Source organism: Molothrus aeneus, chromosome 13, assembly GCF_037042795.1.
Source record: "Molothrus aeneus isolate 106 chromosome 13, BPBGC_Maene_1.0, whole genome shotgun sequence".
Lineage (NCBI taxonomy): Eukaryota > Metazoa > Chordata > Aves > Passeriformes > Icteridae > Molothrus > Molothrus aeneus.
In genome coordinates this window covers 13,526,275-13,542,337 of record NC_089658.1, presented here as the reverse complement: position 1 = coordinate 13,542,337, position 16,063 = coordinate 13,526,275, and the positions used below count along the sequence as shown (strand labels likewise).

Sequence of the window (16,063 nt, the reverse complement as noted above, 5' to 3'; positions counted from 1 at the left end):
AGTGTCCTTCCTGGCAGTGCTCAGCACTGGAGATTTCATAGAGGGATGCAGCCACTTGCCATAGTGGGCAACTGCAAAATGCCCTTATCCCCTGGGGGAATGATTTTCTATCTTCAGAAAGTGATTTATTTATACCTGGGAACACAAGAATTTGTAACATTTCTGAATAATTATAGTAACAATAATTCAATCTAATGCAATGTTCCAGTGCTCTCATTTTCTGTATAACTTACTAGTGCTTTTTGAATCTTGCATTGCTCCTCACTGCACCCTGCTATCTTGTGAGTTTTATAGATTAGCTGCATGTTGTGAGGAAAGAAAATATTTCCTTTCATCCGCTGCTCTTTCACCTTTGCAAATGCATCTTTATCCTCCACTGTAACAGAATAATTGAGAGTGCCTAAATTGCCAGGCATTTTGTAAACAGCTATCACCTCTTTTCTCATGCATCTAGTCATGAAAGAGGAGAATTTTTTTTAAATCTTATGCCTCTAACTCCTTTTATCACCTACTTTGGACCCTGCTTATTTATGTGGTATATTTGAGATACAGGAAATCACGAATTCAGAATGGGTTTTCTAGGGAAAGTGTGGCATATTTTAAGGTAAATTTTGCAGTATTTTTAGTGTTGTCAGTGGCCTTGCAATTGAGATTTATTATTTTCAAGAAGAGTGGTGTTTTCCTGGATTAATCAGCTCTATCCTCACCTGCTTTGATGAACTGTATTGGAGAAACCCTTTTACCTTTAAGCACATTTCTTGGAGGATTACTGGCCACAAATGGGTTGGTGAAGGACACCAGAGTCTCTCATGTGTTTGCCCATGAAAATTGATGCCTTTTTCAGACCTTTTAGATTTCAGTGTTAATGTGTCTGTCCTGGAGACAGTGCTTATTCTTACCTAAATATCCCAGAAAGGACTGAGCAGAAAATGAAGAAACAAATGCATGAGGATGTGATGCTGGTAGATTGTGAGAGGTACAGAACAGAGAGAAAAAGATGGACAGTCCCTGTCAGAGGTGGATTTGGAAGGGTAAGGGTAGGACAAGACTTAAGCCCTCTCCCTGCCTTCCCCTCAGCTCATGGGAGTAATTCTCAATATTACAGAACCTAATTTCAAGAACTCAGGATTAAAAAAAGGGTTGAGTGGAAATATAAATAATGGATTAGGCTGAAAAATTGGTTTAGGCACTTTGACAATGTCTCTGAGGTGTCTTTGCCCCTTTCAAGGAGAAACAGATTGGAGACATGAGATGCAGAAACGTGGCTTTTGTTCACTTTTCTCCCTCACGTTTTAAAATCATATCCAAACTCTTTTTGTGCAAATGTGCTGCTCATGATCAAAGACTTAGAGCAGAGAAAGTCCCTGGAGAGCAAGGCCTGAAGGCTAAGCCTGCAGTGCAGCTGGCTGTATCCCAGGCTGTTTGGGAAATCTGGTCATTCGTGACCCAGCATCTACTGATCCAGTGAAGTGGGGAGCAGTGTGCCCCCTGCCCTTCCCTGGCTTTTGGTCCTTGCTCCCTTTGCCAGCCCTTCTCCCTGTGGAGGCCATGGTCCATCAGGAGTTTGCCCTCACCAGTGTCAGGTTGTCTGTAAGGCTCTTCTGCAACACAGCATCTACTGATTTCCTGAATTTTCTGAGGAATTGAATACTCTGGCTTTGAGGCTGGAATTATCTGAGAAGGGATAATGGCCAAGAACAGTTGAGCTCTTTGCCCTTTTCAGTTATTTTTCCTCGTGTCTCCTTTCTGGCATTTCCATCCACTCACAGAGTGACTCTAATAGCAACCAGCTATTGGGGAAGAAGCAACAGAAAAATATTCAGTGAAACTTCAGAGCTGATGCCCTGCAGGTATGACAGGAACAGCCATGGAAGCAGCATTCCTGTTTGCATGGAGATCTCTCCTGCCTTGTGATGCCTTCCTGCCCTTACTGCCTCCCTTGTGGGACGCTGGATTTGTGTGCCAAGAAGGCTGCTGTTAACACAGCTCAAACACCTCACAGAGAGCAGTGCCCTTGATCTGTCATTAAAAACGTCCTTGACACACTGTGGCATCAGGAGGGAGGCTTGTGATGCTAATTGCTGGCAGCACTGTTCTACCATGGATGTCACACAGAAAGCCCTAGTACATTTTGTTTTAATTTTGAGAGGGAGGCTGGCTTGGTTTTGCTACCTTTTGTTTTTTTTTTTAAAGAAAAAATATGCCCCAAAGGCATATGACAGCTTGATCCCAGGAAGGTGACCTTTCCATGCCTGTAGTTTCTGGTGGGCTTTTTTATTATTTTGTTTTGAGTGTTTTGTTGTTTAGTTTGGGGGAAGTTTGTCACTGAATGATGTTCCTGTGCACTCTGCAGCCTTGCAGGACTCAGATTTGTGGGTAATGTAATCAGGCAGGGTTTTCAACTACTTCACAGCCTTTACACCTTCTGAGTGTTCATCCTACCTCCATCTTCTCTATGGTAGTAGCAAAAACTGGAGAGTTTCCCTTGTTTGCACCTTCTTTTTCTAGGACTTACCTGTGCTCTGTAATGATTAAGAAAATTAAGACATGGGGACATATACCCTTGTTTAGTCCCTGATGATGGGTCAAAAGTGGAAATTAATAATACAGGAAATTTGTTTCTACTCTGCAGTCAGTGAAGGAAATTCACTGGAACCAAATTAATCATGAAACAGGCACAAAGAAGAGAACAGATTATCAGGGAATTAACTCATTCATTAGGTTCATACCAGAATTCAGAAAAGGGTTTTCTTCAAGATAACCACTGACTTCAAAGTTCAGCAAGAGCTGGTCTTGGGGTACAGAAAATTTTATATCAGAACTCTGGCAAGGTTTTATTTTAGCCCAGCATTTGGCTGGTTATAATGGTGTATCAGAAAAGCTGCAGGAAGGCATTCAGCAGCTGGCATCATCTAACCACAAAGTGTGAGGACAGAAGCTATTATCAGCCGGTTCACATCACTAAACTCTGGTTCCTGGTGTTAACAGCAGTGTGGGAGCCCTCTCTGTTATGGCACCTTGCTAAATTTAGAGCTTGATTGCAAATACTTCAGTCAATAGCAGCTGCTTGCTGGTGAGTTTTTTCCCCTAGCATGAGGGTGAGCAGAAACCACATGCAGATTTAAGTGAGGTAAAGTGCTAAAACACCATCCTCCATGTGGCACTTCTCAGGACCCCCAGCACGCCCTCTTTGTTCCAGTTCTCAGCAGCAGGGGAGGATGGAGGCAAATTCCAGTGTGTTTCCAAGTAGATGGGCTTTGGCTGGAGTCTCCTTGCTGTTCTAATGGGAAGCTTCTCTCTATGAATCTTTCTTAGGCTGTAGCTTGAACTCAGGGTTAATTTAGGACCCCCACAGCCCTATTCTTGTTAAATCAAGATTTATGCTGCCTGTCTTGCTCGCTGCACTTTAGCACGAGCCTGCTTGCAGTGCAGGTGAAATGTCTCCTTTAGTGCTGCCAAGTATGGATACCCTGGTGAGGGGAATGTAGGAGGAAGGAAAAGAACTCTGTTGTTTCTCTCTGCTCTGAGCTGCAAAATCCTGCCAGGTCCCTTCACAGCCTTGGTGGCGAGTCCTGCTGCTGCCAGGTGCCACAAGGTCCCTGTCCCTGGGCCACGCTGCTGCAGCAGAGCTGGGATTAGTGTTGGGCTTGGTTTCTGTAGCACCATCTTAATGAACTAACAAAGCAGAGCTAAACACTGGTTGAAATGAGAGTGAATCCACGTGAGAAAGGCCCCCTGCTTCCTCACTTACCCCTTCCCAGCTCCTGCTTTTGCTGAGTCTCAGCAGGAACGCAATCAAACCACGCTGGGGAACATCTGAGCTGCCTATTTGCCACTTAGGACTTCCTGGGTAGTGAAGTTTCCACATTGTTTATTTAGAGCTAAGCGTTCTGCTGGGTCTCTTCTCACCTTCTGTAAATAACAACTGTCCTCAAAATTCTTCAGGCTGATTACTGAGGCTGACAATCTCTGTGTTTTGAGTTGCTGAGCCATATTAATCTGTAATATACTCTGGCCCGTGAATGGGAAAAGCAATGCATTGAGGATGTCACCAGAGGTAAAAGCCAAAGGACATAGTCTTCCTGGACATGTGAAGTAAAGTACTTTGGTTGTGATATGAATAAATCTCCCAGCAGCAGCAGCAGCAGTGCATAAAATGTTAGAGGAGCTTGCCTTTGAAATCAACACCAAAACAAATTCAATTTTGGAAAAGATGAGGCACAGGTTTTTGGTTTTTTTTTTTATTTTGCCTACCTATAGCTTGTCATGGTAAAATTTATTCCACTTAATACAGGAGTTGATGGCAGAGGGGCAAACATATATACACAAAGAAAAATTATACCCAAGTCCTTCCCAAGGCCCACCAAATGCAACCACCAACTTTATTAACCATCTAAAAGTTTTGTATCTGGCAATGCCAGTTTTCAAGCCCTTTCTTTACAGTCATTGAGAGCAATTCATCCCATCTGTCTTACACACCTTTCACAGGTCCCACTAGTAGCAGGGTAACTAACTGGGGAGTGCTGTTTCACCAGCAGGACAGAAAAAAAATAAGAAGAGAACAGAAGGCGTGGTCTAGGGCTGAAATCTCTTCACCTTTCTCTTTTGGAGTCTAAACCTCTTCGTATCAGAGTGTGAAAGCTGGAAATGCATCTCCTCAGACCCAATCTGAAAACACACTCTAGCAGCCTTTGCTCAAATGCAGATGGGAAAGTAAATATGAGGTTCATGGATTATACAGTTACACAGAATTCAGTCCAGAGTTTACACTGTGATAATTCAGTCCTGTGTAATCCACACCTGGCTGATAAAATATCAGTTTGTCCAGTGAATGTGACACAACGCAGTTGAAGACTTCTCTGGGCTTTGGAACAGAACAGTTAAGAATGCAGTTTACATTCAAGGAGGAAAATATTTCTTCTTTGTGCTTTTAATACAGCAAAATGCTTTGCTGCTTCTTTGGTTTCCTTCCTTCAGTCACAGCAAAGGAATGTTGGAAGTGGCTCCAGAGAAACAAAGCCTAGAAAAGAAAAGGGATTTAGAGAGAAGAGATTAGATGAGATTTGTAAGAAAAAGAATTCCCAGGGCCATGTTCCCAGCTCAGTCTTCTGAAGGGGAGCCCTTTGCTCGTGGTTCACTTGGCAGCTCTGCCCAGAGTGGCCTCTCTCCTTCATCTCTGCTGCTGTAAATTAATACCCAGCCAGAACAGCCCTGTCAAGCTTGCTCGCTGCTGATGTATTGTACACAGCTTTCATTAAAGCATTTGTGCCCAGAAGCTCATCAGTGAAAGCTCCTTCTAATTCCCTTCCTTCTGATCAGCTATGGGCTTCTGAAGAGCAGGAGTGAGTTTGCAAGAGAGGAGTGACCTGTGATGCTCTCTTGATGTAGCCTGAGCAAGTTTTATTCACCTTTCCTTTAACACTGCCCAGTTTAATCAGGACATGTTGATATAGACCTGTACCTCCTCATCTCCCTGTCTTTTGACCTTACAGTGATTGGCTTTTAATGCTGTTATCTCCAGTGGAGACCGATTTTCCTGGTTTGGGAGCCATATGCAGACTTTTTCCTGCCTCCCATTTGTGATATGCAGCAATTCCTGCTATGGCTGGTGGGAATGGATGGCAGCCACCCTGCAGAGCTCTGGCCAACCTGAGCTCTTACAGCCCTGCTGCTCCTTTGTCTCTGCTCTGACAGTTGGTATGGAAATTATTCCTCCTATACTATCACTGTGGGAAATGAACTTTAAACTTCATTTGTGTTTGCATAAAATCGGAGGAGTTAAGGTCTGGCAGGGATCTCCAGAGGTCATCAGCTTCCTGCAGTGAGGATCAACTTTACCTGTACCACTCTTGCTATGTTAATCTAATCTTTTCCAGGGGAGCTTTAATAATGGAATTACCAGACTTTCTCCAAATAATCTATTTTAGCTCCTACCAGCTTTATATTTTCCAGGAATCTGGCTTGAGCCCTGTCTTGCCACAGGATGGCCTGGACAGTCATTTTCTTACCTATCCAGCCTAGATATAGAATTAATTATTTCAATGTGTCTTCTGCACCATTTTCAGTTGAACCAAGTCCTCCCTGAATTGCTTTTCCAAAGCTGGAAACAGATCTGTAGCAGAGATCTTAATAGCACTGGATCAAGAAAGAACAGATTAATTTATATGTCAACCTAAATTCTCTATACCCACACAGTATTGCATTTGCATTTTTGTAAAAGAAAGGAATGGGTGGCTCATGTTCAGCTTGCAGTTTTCAATAAGGCAAATCAGTATATTTTCCCAGTAGAAATTCTACCTTGTCATTGCTCCTCATTTTCTGTGTTTGTACCATTGATTATTCCTGTCCTGTCTAATTGAAGTAACTTGTACTTGACCCTATTGAATTGCAACTTTTTTCAGGTTACATCTCTAGTTTGTCAAAATTATTTTGAATTCTAATGCAATTTTTGTCTTACTTTGGTTTCATCTGCAAATCGAATTAACATACTTTGCATTTTGTCTAAATCTTTAATGAAAATATTGAATTGTACCAAATCCATGTCCAAGTCCTGCAGAAGCTCATTCAACACATTTGTTTTGACAGTGAAATGCTGAGAACTGTTCTGGGTACAATTTTCTAAACACTTTATATAATTACTCTGCTGTGGTTCACCTAGATGCTGCTGCTTATTTGCTGCAAGAACTTGAAATGGCTTCAAAAAACTTTCCTATGTGACATCTTGTCCATAGGGTATTCCCCTGGTACCTTCTCAGAGAAGCAAATTAGAATGGGCCATTGTAATTTGTTCCTGACAAAGCTGTGTTGACTGATTCCCACTTCTTTTCTCCTAAGTGCTTCCAAATTGTTTCTTTGCTCCGAGGAACTGGAGTTAACCTGACAGGTCTATCGTTGGCTGTCTTCTCCTTTTTCCTGTCTTCAAAAGACAGTCACTCTATTGTGTCACTTATCTGGTTCATCACCAGTCCTTCCTAACTTCAAAAAAAAAAAAAATCATTAACAGCTTTGAGTTTGATTGAGTCAGAGCTGCAGAAGGAATACAGTAGACTCAGATCATTTGGAAAATCTGAGCAATTTCACTTCTCTAACCAATCCCTTTTGTCTTCTGGGCCTCCTTTGTTAGTTCTTAACAATGTTAATTCATCACAGCCGACCTTTTATGAAAACGTATGCAAAAATCACTCTTCTCAGTCTTGTTGTCAATAAGTTTTTCCTCTATGAAAAGTGGACTAACAAATTGTGTTGCATTTTATTAGTCATAAACTTAAAGAATGATATCCTTTGCTGTGGGATATTTTTGCCAGTCTCACCTCACTTTGTACTTTGATTTTTCATGCTTTCCTTAGCTGTTCTTCTGGTACATTTGCACTCATTAGGCTATTTTTTTTAAACTTCCTTTGTACTTTCAGCATATATTTGAAGTCAGTTAAGACCTTTTGGTATGACCAAGCTAGTCTGGCTACATTATTTTGTAGTAAAATAGCTCAACTTTGCCATTTTTCTCAGGAATGTACTGAGTTTTTTTAAAGTCTCTTATAGAAAGAAAATTCTCAAGGATCCTCCCCCACACTTCCACCCACCTCCATTGAATTCTTGACTGTGGAAGATTTGCATAAAACCTTGGCTGCTTGATCTTACTCTTTCACTAAGCTTTGGTGGAGTTCTTTCATGGAAGTACCTTTCATGGTTCTGGGGCTTTTGTTGTCTTTCTCTTATGGCACTGCTTACAAGGGAAATGTGAGTTTTTGCTTTAATGCTAGAGAAGTTCATGTTTTATGCTGGGTTGACAAGGCCTTTAAGAGTGAGAAAATCTGCTTAATATCAGGGTTCATTGCTTGTGAAGGAAACTATTCAGAGTCACCTTTGCCTGGAAACCATATTTGTAGTCAGACAAAGTTACAAGATGAATAAACCCACATTATTCTGTTAAAGTGTGTCTCAAACAAAGATTGCAAATTTCATCACATGCTTGTTGCTGCAAAATGACACACAAAACCTTTGCTCATTTTATCTAAAGACCTTGGCTTTATCTCCTATTCTGCAAGTTCTGTTTCCCAAAGTCTCTTCATTCTTTGAAGGGATTGTCAGGGGTTTTTGATTGATTGAAGGCGTTCAAAGTAGATTGGAGTTAGACTCCAGTGTATTGCTGCTCCTTTAGTCTGGGTGATGCTCTATAATAGACCAGAGCTGGCCTACAAATCATCTGATTATATTGGCTGGGTGCCTGATGAGTTTAAACCCAGGGAGATTTCCTTTCAGCTCTCTTGCTGGGTACCCTTGGGCTACCTTGTGCAATGAGGGGAAATACAGTAAATTTAATAGCCTTGACACTGGTCAGGGTCAGCTTTTTTTGCTTTTTTTCTTCTGACTTAAGAGTATGTAATTGTCTATTTCATTTGTTGCTGGCCATCCCCTGCCTTGTGCTGGAGTGAGGGTTCTGGGAGGCCACAATGAAGTTGCCCTGAAGCCTTTTCCTCTCCAGGCTGAACAGCCCCAGCTATCTCAGCCTGTTTTGATAGGAGAGGCTTCATGTCCATGAAGCAGGTTTGTTCTCTCCAGTCAAGGTTTCTTGACTCCCTGTGATAATTCTGTTTCACAGAGCACTCCAGAATATTAAACTTCTACAACTTCTTTTACAAAGGCTGTAGGCTTTCTTGGATAGAGCAGACAGCATTTCTGAGTGTACATACAGGGGTGGGTGGGTTTAGGTGCTGGAATGTGCTTCCCTCAGTGTTTTAGAGCGTATTATCAATTTTCCCCAGTGCTTATTATCTGAAGATTGAAATCTGTGGCTGCACTCTGTTGGGTTTGTGTCTCCTCTAATTGCAGTGTCTTCTAGCTCATCCTGATTTATAGCTGGCTGAAAAGCATGTATCCCATAGGATGGAAAGCATGATGTGCAGTTTTATATGGCAGGACAGATACCAATGAAAAATGAAGACCAACTTTATCTGAGCTGGAAAAAATACAGAGGAAACAAAGGAAGAAATTGAAAAGAAAAGGAAATGTGACAAGAAATGTTGACCATACCCCTTTCCCTTTGCTCAGAAGCTTTTTGGCCTTTTAGACCAGAGGTTTTCAAAGGAGGATTTAAAGGACCAACTGCTTGCCAAATGACCTTCATTTAGAGGGTATGGAGTGCTGGCACTCAGGGAATTGCCCATTCCAGGTGAGTTTACCTGTGTTCAGTGGAACTGCACCTCACCTGCAGTGGTGGAAAGAAGGAAAACATGATCCTCCATCATTTCTAAATGCAATTATGCTTCTGAAGAGATGAAAACTGTTCTCTGAGTACGGCCTTAGTCTGAGGTGGACCTGAGGTGAAAGAGGCTGAATCAGAGCTCCATGCATATGGTATGAGTTTTTCTATTGAATTCAGTGAGCTTTGAATTAGACCTCAAGTGCACAGTGTATGAGAGAATGTAGTCTTGAGCAAGAAAATTTCAATACTTTCATTTAGTTTTTCTGCACATTTTTTTTCTAATAATGTCTTTTTTTGTTTTGTTGGGGTTTTTTTGGTTTTTTTAGCAAAAGGTAATCTGATGTCCTGCCTGCAGTCTGGAGAATAATAATTATTCTTGATATGCAGCTGAATGTTAAGAGGAAAGAAAAGATAAAAAAAAGAGGGGAAAAAAAAGACAAAAAAATTTCTTGGGTTCTTATTCTTTACACCTTCAGGGAAGGGGTAGACACATTTGCAAGTTCAGTGTTATAAAAGAAAGAATAAATCCAGCAGTGCTGAGAGACAAGGCCTTAATTGTGCTGAATTACTGTGTAAGTGAGAACCCCTTTGCCCAGCACATGTATTTTTGGAGGATGACAACTTTGAAAATCTCTAAAACAAAATTTGTTTTAAAACCCTGGAGAATGTGCTGGAAATTCGTAGAACATTTGTTTCTGTTTTCCCTTGCTTTCTTTATCCCATATCAACAACTTCCTATTTCTAATGGTTTCTTTATTTATGGTATTGGCCTTTGCTTTTCTCTCTGTTCCAGCCACATTATATGTAGCCAAGACTTCCTAATCTGCATTTGTAACACATATCCAAGAGGAGATTAGTTTCAAAATGAGACTAGAAAATAGTACCTGGCTCCCTCAGATAAGCCTGAGACAAAGCCAGAGCAGTGCTGAACTCTTTGGAGTCCTGGTTATTCCATTGACTTCTGCTTCCCTTTCACTCCAGCACAGAAATGCAGCTGTAGTTCAGAAAAGTGGCAGCAAGGAGTAGCTTGTGGGGTGTCATATTCAGTGTCAGTGATGTCCAAGTCCAATCAAAGGACATTTTCTCCCCAGCCCTGTCACACGAGCACTCTGGCAGCAGATGTGGCACCTGAGATCTCCCAGACCAACTGGCTGCCTCCTTAGCTGCTGCACTGACACAGAACATGGAAACAAAAACCTCTAAGCAGAATTGTCTGTTTTTGTGAAGTAACTGTTTTATTTATATAACAATATTGTGGTAGCTCCAACAAAATTCAATGTCTAATTAGCTTTTTCCTTCTTCTGTACTGCATGACACAAAGGAAACAGAATATGCCTTCGGGCTTTTGGTGTAAAGAACTACAACCAAAGAATGTTTCCCACAGAATATAAATACTTCCAAAGAATATTTTGATGCTGTTAATGTCATCATGCCTAGTATTTATCTGCCCAGTGTCCAGGGCTTTGTGTCATGAGAGAAAAGACAATAATAATAACAACAAAAAATGTCTCAAACAAATTTGAGGGTTTGTGCTTGTTTTGATCACAGTTGCATTCCTTCTGTGTTGCTTTCTGCCAGCATCCTGGGGCTAGGGGTGATCTGGGACAGGGGGAGGTGGAAGAACAGATTATAAAACAGTCATAGAAAGGACATGCAGAATTTGCAATGGTGCACATTGCTGATTTGAAAGCTGAACTTTTCCAGCAACAAAACAGAAACACAGTCCATGACTTCAGTGCATATGGCAAAACACTGGAGAAAAATCATAGTCTTATAATCATAGTCTTATGTCCAGATTTTCACAAATGGAAGAAAGGAAAAGGTTGCAAAATAAGCTTACTCATTGTAATTTTTTCAGGTACAGAAATAATTGTTTCAGAAGGAATGATTTAAGTGTTGAATGGTGATGGGACTTGATAGCAGCCTGTGCCCAACATCCTGAGAAGTGGTGTGTTAATGCCTTGTTCCCATTTCTGAGTCACAAAGGAAACTATTATGTTCTTTCTTTTCTGAGGTTCTGAAAGTGCTATTTAATGACCTAAAATTATTTTCTTTATCTTAACCTGTCATAAAGTTTAGTTACATCTTTGTGGAAGTATATCTATGCCCTAAGTCAGAAGTTAAAAAAAAAAAAAAAGAAACAAAAAAAAAAAAAGACCCTTAGTTTATAGCCCTTTTGGGGATTTTGGCACAATTTAGGTTCTTCAATAGCAATGATGCAAATTAAATTAGCTAAAATTTATTGATTCTCCAATTTAGCTAAATCAGATTTTAGTCCAGTGAATGTTTGCACATGCAAGTGCGCTGAAACAACTCAGCACATCTTAGGCAGCAGATTCAGTTGTGTTTTCATAGCTGGGTTCAACATCTCTCTTGGAGAATGCCAGGGAGGGACATCCTCTCTTGTGCAGATGGGCTGGGAGGAATAAGATCAGCAATGTTTCTAGCCTGATCTTCACAGGTGAAAGATTACTGCAGCTGGGAGGAGCAGACTAATGAGAAGGGAACTTCCCCTACATCCATCGGCCATCATCTTTATTAATGTCTTTTCTTCCAGCAAAGAATTAGATCCAGAAGCATTAAAAATGTCTGTTTTTCTAGGAAAAGACTGTGGAGGGAAACAATTTCTAAAGATATTCTGAATACTTCTCTGAAGTGGCAGGCACTTGACACCTCCTAGTCAGCCATCCTAGAGCATTCTTGTTCCCACCACATGGAACTTCACTGAAGTAAAATCCAAGTACAGTATAAAGCCTTTTTATTTTCCCTTACTGCCATTCTTTTTCACTGATGGTGGAGGGGGAGGGGATTTGCTGCTCTGAGGTAACAAAACTGTGAAAACAGAAACAAAGACATGGGAACTGCTTGCCTTCACCCTGCACAGCATTGCCCTGCACTGATGGAGGCTTTCTCTGGCTCTGCATTTTGCTCTCACTCTGAGCATATTAATGTGAGATCTGGTCATGGTTCCTTGGCTTCTACCTAGATGAAAGCTGGAATGCAAAACACCTCCTTTGGAGTCCTCTTAGGAGAAGAAAAAAGGAAAGCATCACATCAGAGAAGGGAAGAGATAAATAGGGAGTCAGAGAAGGATGGCTGCAGAAAAGCAGGAGTGAAGTCTGGCCCTTCCAGGAATATGTTCTCCCTCCTGCAGTGTTTTTCCAAGCTCTGATTCTTCCAGGCTGTCAAGGAGAAAGGACAACTATCCATTTTCAGGAACATATCAAAATCCTATGATTCCTGTATTTTATCACTGTTGAGGACAATTTTCCAATCATGCTGCTGCTATATTTACTCAGTATGGCTGAATCCAGAGAGCAGAGAAATAGTGCAGCACTCATCCACAATTTGAACCCAGCTCAATTCAGTGCCTGGGAACTTTATTTTATGGAGGCAGTTGAGATTTACTACTTCAGTGTCAAAGGTAATGATTTGACCAAGTACATAAGTAGAATATTGCCCTTTGTGGAATGAGAATTTGGTCCTGCTTGCATCCCCTTCTATATGGATTTGTCTGAATTTCAGGACCCTAGCAAAGTACCAGTTCAGTGCTTACATGTACCACAGTCTTTTGTTTCCATAAATCCAGGAGGCCAGAAAGGAGCCGTGTCCCTGAAATGTGATGGATGGACTACAGGCAATGCACCAGCCATGCAGCTCCCTACTACTTATGCTGTTAAGGCTTGAAGGAGAATCTCAATAATCTGAACTGATTTTAGTTCTGCTTTTGGGATAGCTGCTTTATTGTGCATGGCAAAGACATGAATGAGTGTGGAAAGTCATCCTTCCAAGTGCCAGGGAGCTCTTTTGTCACATAGCCTGTAAAAATGAATGATTTGGCCACCAAGAATGTAGCTTAGACAAGATTTTAGAAATGGGAAAATAACCACTGAAAGACACAAATATTTTTATTTCCACTTGAAAATGTCATGACTGTAAACTCTGCTTCTTTGTCCCTTCTGCAACAAGAAACAGAGTCAGCCACATGGCAAAGTTGAGACTTTCCTCATGCAGTAACATAGAGCTTCTGGGGCCAGAAAAGTTCTCACTGGTTTAACCCTAGAGTTTCCCCATCCTAGAAAGGATGTGCACTAGAAAGACTGATGCAAAAAATCTGCTTGTCAGAGGAAAAGTTGACACACTTGTGACTTTTAGTGCAGTTGTGTCAGAGTGGAAGTAGGGATGGTGGAAATAGCCTTGACAAAGAAGGAGTACCAGGCAAAGTGCAGGTGACAGTGCAATTTATCACATGGCTGTGAAATGTATTAGCTGCCTATCACCCTCAGTTATGTAAAACAAAAAGAGGGAGAATTGATTAAACTATGACCTCTTCCATCTACTGGCTGTCATTTTAGTACCTGTGATAGAAGCTGGTGTCTAGTCATTAAATGCACAGACTTCTCCATTTCAGTTTTGAGCAGTAGATTAATAGTTCATATTGTGTGATTTTTTTCCATCTGCCTGGCTCAGTACACACAGAGGAAGCTTCTCTCTGTGTACATCACCCCTCTGAGGCCACCCACCAGAGAGTCATGGAGAATCTCTGTGCCAAGGCTCCCTCCTCTTCCTCTTTGGGCCCACGTTCTCTTACTCTTGTGTCTGGATCTAAATCTCCACCTAATCCTGGCAGCACAACTCCTGATTTCTCCTGAACAGCTTGACATCATATCCTACAGGGAAGAGAGATGCAATGGGCACTTCTAGCCTTCCAGTCCTAGGGGAAGATATCTTCAAAAATTTAGTTATATAAAGAATTATGGTTGACTCTATGACAAAAGAACTTTAAGAAGCAAATAATTTATCACCACACTTAAGGGAAAGTTTTACATGGGTCTTTTACAGTCTGTTTCCACCTGGTTAGTCCAGATAAGGTTTTAAAAGATCCCCTATTCCATAGAAGCTTGATACCTCCACCTCTCATTATCTGTTTAGGGAGATGCATAGCCATAAAGTTAAACTTTAAAAAGGTAGCTGCTAATTATGAAAATTAATTAGTGAACTTGCACAGACTCTTTAATCAATATAGGTAACTACCTGAGCTGAGTCAGTAACTGAGCTGCAGGCAGACTCTGCAGAGTAAGAGTTGCAATATGAGTGTACTGCTTCTGTGGCAAGGATTTATGAGATAGTGCAGTGCAGGGGGCTACCAGGCCTTTGAGAATCATTCTGGCATTTCAGTGGTCCAAAGTGTGCTCATAATAAATACACAAGGGCTGCCCTTTAGGCATCTGTGTATCTTCATCCATGCCCATGCCAGGTAACCTGAGCATCTAATACAGGAGGGGAGGATGTCCATGGATTATTAACATGCACCTCTGGATTTCCAAAAGATGCTAGAACGAGTCTCTGCAGACCCAGGATCAGTCAGCAAGGATTTTTATTCAGGAATTAGGAATATTTTTAATGAATTATCATTTAATGGAAACATTATTTTCATTAGAAGTTTACCTTGTGACTGTGCCGCAGGTACCCTGATGTGAGAGCATCTCTCCTGAGCAGCTGCTCTTAGCATCCTTTCCCATTGGGTTAGAATATACTTCTTCCTGCCTGGAAGAGTCCAAGTTCCCTGTTATTGTAGTCAGTTACATCCTGCTGCATCAGTGAAAGGAATGTAGTGGGGATATGAAAGTGTTTGGGAAGATAACTACCAAAAGGCTGGCAGTAGGCCAGTGTTGAATCTCCAAAAATCTGATCCTGCTACATAAATTCCTTCTTGTTCTGGTTTTAGAATGCTCCTATTGTAGGCTTTTCTAGGACGAGGTGTGAGAAATAGTGTGAACATGCCTGAGTTGTGCTGCTGTCAGATCCCCTCCTGAAGTATTAAGCAGGAGGATTGTGTTCATTTGCCTCTGGATGATGTCAAAGATCGAAACTTCTGCAGCTAGACCTCGGCCATTTGTGCTTTCATTTTGCACTGGCTTTCATTTGAGTAATAGAGCCAGGGAGAGGGGTAAGCCCAGTAAAACATAAATAAAACACCAGCAGAATGAATAATGGATCCAGCGAGTTCCCAGTGTAAAGAAAAGCAGTGTCAAGCTGCTCATATTTGTGCCAGCTCAGTAGCCATGTAGGACCTTTCTGGTAGCTTAGCAACAGAGGCCATAAAGACATCCAGGCCACATGAGCTATATCTTCAGGCTTTTTTCCCTATGGGAAAGCTGTGACAGTGGGCAGACAGGTAGGAGAGAAGCCAGCAGTGGATGGTTTCTTCCTGTATTTCAAAGTAAGGACCAGGATCTAGTTCTGTGAATGTGTTACAGGAGAAGAAAAGTTTCATGAATTCATATAAGTCTGGGGAACCTTAGAAAAGCCCAGTATGCATTTTGGAAAGTTCACAGAACCTTTGTGTCCCTGGGACTCACCAGTCACCACCTAATAAATACAAGTCTCCTTATGTTGATTATGGAGTTCTGCCTGCTTCAGTTGCCTGGGTCTATTAGTCACCAAATTAAATTTTGTATAAGTAATAGTGAACCACTTTCAGGTAGTTCTGTTCAGGAAATAATGAAGAGCAGCCTGAAAATCAACTTACCTATCCATTTATTCCATGGATAAATGCTGGAGAAAGTCATAATAGCAATAACTGAGATTTAACTCCTTTCATTTGAGAGAATCCCGGAGGGCTTTTGTCGCAGCATACAAAGAGATTGCTCACTCCCTGCTGAAATGCAACACTTCTGGGGTGGAACACAGCAACTGCTCTGCTCCATCAAGAACTACATAAAATTTGTTAACAGGTAAAGAGAGGAACAATGGTAGTATTTTTTGTAGACAGAATGTAATCTTCTTAACTGGAATTTGTCCAGAATCTTGATTTTAAAATTTTGTGCTTGCAAAAAAAAAAAAAAAAAAAAAAAAAAA

General features: G+C 41.3%; 1 protein-coding gene across 1 annotated transcript in view; it reads left to right on the top strand.

The window, feature by feature from the left end:
• The window catches only part of AGBL1 (AGBL carboxypeptidase 1), a 245,523-nt gene that overhangs the window by 173,590 nt on the left and 55,870 nt on the right, over nt 1-16,063 (top strand). The gene's annotated exons all lie outside the window — the stretch shown is intronic.